Here is a 5,623-nt window from a genome sequence, read left to right on the forward strand (position 1 = left end):
TCTCGACCTAAGACATTTCTTCCCAACACTACAAGTAAAAGACCCTTTTACGACACACAAACCACGACACTCATTGATTTATGTTACGCAAAAGAGAGTGACATTAAAAAAGTGTCATCTCTTCAAAAATTTTAAGGATTTATGTCACGCATTATTGTGTGCCCTTAAAATAGTGTCTCTAGAAAAGAAATTAAAAGCATGGAGGGCGCTTTATTTTAAACGTGCGTCGTCTATACCTGTCGCTTTATAATTTTAATGAAACGCGCGTTTAGCAGAGGGGGAAACGAAATCCCCAAAATTTTGAAAACCCATCTTCTACCTTCTTTCTATCTTTCATCTTCGCAATTGACTCTCCCCTCTCCCTCCTTCTCTCTTCTCTCCGATCCGCTTCTCCACCACTCCTGACCTCCTTCTTATCGGTCTCATCAAATATTGTGTCCCCTCCTTAATACCTTGCAGAAATCTAAAAACTAGAAAACCCCGTCCTCACAAAGTCTAGGAAACTAGGGTTTTTTTCATCCTTCAAAGAACGACCCACATCCTCCATAGATCGATCTCTATCACTTCATTTCTCACAAGATATCGAACACTTTACATTCATAGGGCCACAAAATCGACTATTGCTTGAACTGGGGTTTTGATTTCGTATCACATAACCCTCCCTCAATTTGTTCTCCCTGTTCAATCGATTCGCTGGTTTTGATCGACTCCCTCTCACGCCGACCATCGATGTTCAATCGTCGACCATCGCCGCAACTATAAGTCTTTATCTTCAAGTCTTTATCGAAGGTTTAACCGAAGGTTCATCTATTATGTAACTCTTTATCGATGTTCAATTGTCGCTCACGCCGACCATCGATGTTCAATCGATTTGTGTGTACTCAGAACTCAGGAAGACTGTAGACGCGGGTGAAGGCGGAGAGAGAGAGAGAGAGAGAGAGAGAGAGAGAGAGAGACCTGAAAAGAAATTAAAAATATGATATTCTTGTGATCTTGTCATCCCATAACTTTTCTTTTTTCAGAACATTATAAGAAATGTTTCTTTTCTTCAGTGATTAGAGTTTATGTTGTTTGAGTATGTTCCTTTTTCATGGTTTCAGTTGAATACCCGACTGGAAAAGCCACTGCGATGTTTATTAAGAGCTTCCACAGTTCCACATTATCACTGGTGTCGACCATGCAAGGCAAGTCAATTTCTCAAAATTGTTGATAGTATTTCAACTCATTAAGTTATTTGATGATGTTATCTATAAAAAAGGAAACTGAAGGAATCATAATTACTCTTGTATTTTATTGGTAGAAATTGGAATGAATTCAATGCACTTAACATGTTTGATGAAATGCCTCTATGGAACATGAACAATTTTTTTAGATATATGTTGATAAATGTAAGGGAGAGCACAATACATAGACCAGTTGCTGGTAAGTTAAAACAAATCTCAGTTCATCCCCTTAATTTCGCTGCTGCTGCTGGTAAGTTAAAAAAAATCTCATTTCATATTCCTTCACTCTTATCGATTACTTGCTAGTTGCTACATAAATTCGATCGGTAGTGAAATTCATTTGTTTTGATGATCAATTTTCATGGGGTTTCCATGTTCCGAGATTATCGATCATATGTCTCCTACCTAGTTCATAAAGAAGTTGTACGCATTCAAAAGATCGAATTTCGATTTCGCAGTTGGTATGTAATCTTCTGGTCAGATTTTAGAAGTTGAACATATGTATCTTCCAGTTCCTGTGAATTTCATCTTTATAGGATTTGAAGGGAGTGGCAATCAAGGTATATAACATAGCATTTGATTTTAGTGACTTAATTCTTGGAGTTTGAACTAATTTAGTGTGCTCATGGGTACTTTTTTATGACATTGATACAATCTTTAAGCTACACACAGATGAACTTGAGAGATGGTTTACAAAAATTGATCATATATTTGAACACACTAGGATTCCACAAGATGTAGATGTTCTTGCTCCATTCTACAAAAACAGGGTAGATAGAGATCATCATCATCATCATCTTCCTCTTATTAGTCACCTACATTACAATTAATCTCTCTTACTCATTTTCCTTTTATTTTCTGTTTATTGTTTTTTGTTATTTACTAAGAATACATATTCTCATAAACTCCTGCAGCTTCTCTGTTCATGCTATCCAAATGGGCGAAAAAGTCAATTCCATTTTTGAGCATGCTATTGCTGTCCTCTCTCGTAAGGATGATGTTAATCATACCAGGTAGATTACAGAGGACACCCCTCAACCTTGGAAACATTACACATTACCCCCTGTAGTTCTGAATTGTTCTTATGGGGTTATGTATCTACATTTTAAACGAATGTAACAAAAATTGCTTATTTTTTGATTCAAATTTGGTGAAATTGAAGATAAAAATTGAGCTTAACTCTTAACATAATGATGATAATACTATTGCTAATCATTTGGCTGCATCTTGTATGGAAATGCTTTTAGTTGATATTTTTTTTTTATAAAATTTTGCAGGAGAGGATTGTCAGAAAATGAAATAAATTTTCTTAAACATGTACTTTCCTTTACCTTGTAGCTTTAAAATGTATATCTTTTCTTGACCTTTGTCATATGATCTCATTTACCTTTTATAATACTTAATATTTTATTGGATATACAATTACACATGCACAATGCACACACTACATTGCTTCTTAATTCGTATATTTACAGTTTTGACCCTAGATATGTTCTTATCAGAGAATTGGCTAATGTGGAAAAGACCATTGGTGCAGTTACAGGTATTGTTAGGTTTAATCACTTTTGAATAGAAGGGTAAAATGGTCATTGACTCACATTCATACAGTTTAGATATCATTTCCATAAATCATGATGTTCAAAAACTAATGAACACATTCCTGAAGTCTATGAGCTAGCATTTGTCTTTGTTATTATGTTTATTTACTAATTTTGCTCTTTGTTGATATCAGAAATTACTGAAGAAGAGGCTGAAGATCACTTGCAAGATGCAATTTAGGAAAAGTTTGCTGCATTTGGGGATGTATGTATTCTAACTACTATACAATCTTATCAAATATCATATTCTTCATTTTAGAGAACATTAATCTCTGTTAGTTTTTTTTTATTTATTTATCCTGTTATGTGTTGGATTACAGCAGTGAAAGGAGCATTAAAAATAAAAAACGAAAACAAAAAGATAATTCTCTCCTTATTATCATATGCCTAATATATTATGTACTTCAATTTGCAGAAAGATCATCAAGCAATAGATATCCTTTTAGCAGAGATCGATATATATGAGCTTTTTGCTTTCAAACATTGTTGGGGAAGAAGGGTGAAACTTGCTCTTTGTGAAGGTAATTTTTTTTTCTTAATGTATTATCCTCTATATTCTTGATATTTTCCCACTTTTTAAATCTTTTATCAAATTCTCACTTTTGGATACAGAGCTTGATGAGAGAATGCGTGACCTAAACTCAGAGCTCCAGTCTTTTGAAAGTGATGAATCTATTGAAATCCATAAACAAAAAGCTATAGATGCTTGATGAGAGAATCTGTTGAAATCCAGTCCTTTGTGAGTAATATAAAGGAAGCTAATCAATGCATCAAGTATCTTCTTGAAATGGTAATATAAAGGAATCGATTTGATGATTGAGTTTTTTTTTTGGTCTGTTTTGCTTCATAACTTGAAATTGAGTATTCTTTTACATCAAAATGATTTTTTTTGGATTGTTAATCGGTGCAAATTGTTTCCTTTTTAGGGGCTGGGTAATTGAGATAAGAGTTGGGGATATGTGAATCAATCTAAAGGCCCCACATATTAGATACTTGACAAATCACCAAAGAATGAAGTTTGACTGAAAGAAACCCTCAATACTACCTATAATTGAAAAAGTATGATCCTCTCTCTCTCTCTCTCACATACATGCATATCAGTATCAGTGTATTACAATACTTCCTTGTATATATGTATACAGGCCAAGGTCATACACATCTAGCATTGCAATTGAAACAAAACGAAATGTTGGAGGTGGCCATAAGAAAAGGTAAGCAAAGGGTAATTTGGTATTTGTTGATGTTATTGTGTATTACAATACTTCCTTGTATATATGTATAAAGTTTGTTCTTATTCAGATTTTCCTTTTACCATTGATTTCCTTATTGAGGCATTGTACTTTTGAAAATGTTAATTCTTACCTTTTGTCCATGTAGGATCCACCAGGAACAGGAAAAACACAAACAATTCTTGGGCTTCTTAGTGCCATATTACATACCAACTGAGTATCTAAGTCTCTTAGTAACTTTGTAAGACATTGATTACTTGAGGGTATTTTAGTAACATTGTAAGAGATTTATTACTTGAGGGTACTTATGGTATATAATGTTATATTCTTTTGTTAACATGGTCCTTAGTGCAATGAATCATCTTTATTGTTTATGGTATTTATTTTGTATTATGAGACTTTTAATGTGTTATTTAATTTGAAAATTAGTAAATCTATCAAGAATATATAATTTTAAAAAAATTTAAAATTATGACATGCAAAATGCGTGTCGTCTTCCTTTATGACACAGGCTTCCTTGATATGCTTTGCATGTCATAAACACGCGCGTCGTAAGGTTACGACACGCAAATGCGTGTCGTCTTCCTTTATGACATGGCCTTTCTTGATACACATTGCTCGTCATAACTGCGCGTTGTCTTCCGTTATGACAGGGCCTTTCTTGACGCGCATTTGCGCGTCGTCTGAGCGTTTTACGACACGCATTGCGCGTCGTAAAAGGCTGTTTTTCTAGTAGTACAATAGATCCAATTTTTATTTTTTTGGGATTTCGATTTTGTCTAGCCACTTAAATGATTCCAATGCATACTTGTTATTATGACTACATTGGTCAGACAAGTACTTCTTCCATACTTTCGGACTTATGTTGAGTTTCGTAGTTTGGATGAAGCAAACCCACCCATTAAAGCCTAATGAAAAGAATCCTTTCACTATTTCTCAACAAATAGATGATCATAATTCAACGGGAAGCCATGCAAGCACTTCTGAGTCTCTTTTGACTCCGAAGGAAGAGATCGTTGCCCGGGATCCATCTGCTTTTATGTTAATTTTAAATTGACATCACAGAATCCCAAATATATTTTGTTTTATTTCTTTATCTTTGGCACACACTTGCATGAAAATCCTTGTGATTTTCCAAAAGTCTGGTTCTAACCTCCGAATGATTACTTTCAACTCCGAAATCAGGTTATGGTGAATGATGTTGAATTACGAACGTGCAAAACCGAAACGACAACATTTAAGGGACAAGTTTTCAATTTGGGCGCGTAAAGTTTTCAAAATTCCTGACATCATGCTTTGTCAGTTACGCCGCTTGGCATCACGCTTGTTTGTCACACTTTTTCAGGCGACTTTTCAGGGAAATGAACCGACTTACAGCTGGATTTCTCTCTCCAGCTGTACCGTATTTAAGAAAAAAATTGACGATTGCTTTACTCACTACTTTTAAAATCTCTCAAGCAAAACTCTCTTTCTCTCAAACACTGTTCATCTTCTTCATCTGCATCCATGGCTGCTTCTTCTGAAACTCCATCCGTGGCTGACCAAATCGCTTCATCAGGGATACTGAACATCA

The 5,623-nt window shown here is 34.7% G+C and overlaps 1 long non-coding RNA gene across 1 annotated transcript; it reads left to right on the plus strand.

Annotated features, from left to right (window-relative positions):
- Positions 1-2,952: 2,952 nt before the first annotated feature.
- Positions 2,953-3,517, plus strand: LOC145119349 (uncharacterized). Its single transcript, XR_013713812.1, has 3 exons — positions 2,953-3,026; positions 3,237-3,342; positions 3,434-3,517. It is a non-coding gene; the product is annotated as an uncharacterized LOC145119349 (long non-coding RNA).
- The last annotated feature ends 2,106 nt before the right edge of the window (positions 3,518-5,623 follow it).

This window comes from Lactuca virosa, chromosome 6 (genome assembly GCF_052849685.1).
Source record: "Lactuca virosa cultivar CGN04683 chromosome 6, Lactuca_virosa_CGN04683_v6, whole genome shotgun sequence".
Classification (NCBI taxonomy): Eukaryota; Viridiplantae; Streptophyta; class Magnoliopsida; order Asterales; family Asteraceae; genus Lactuca; species Lactuca virosa.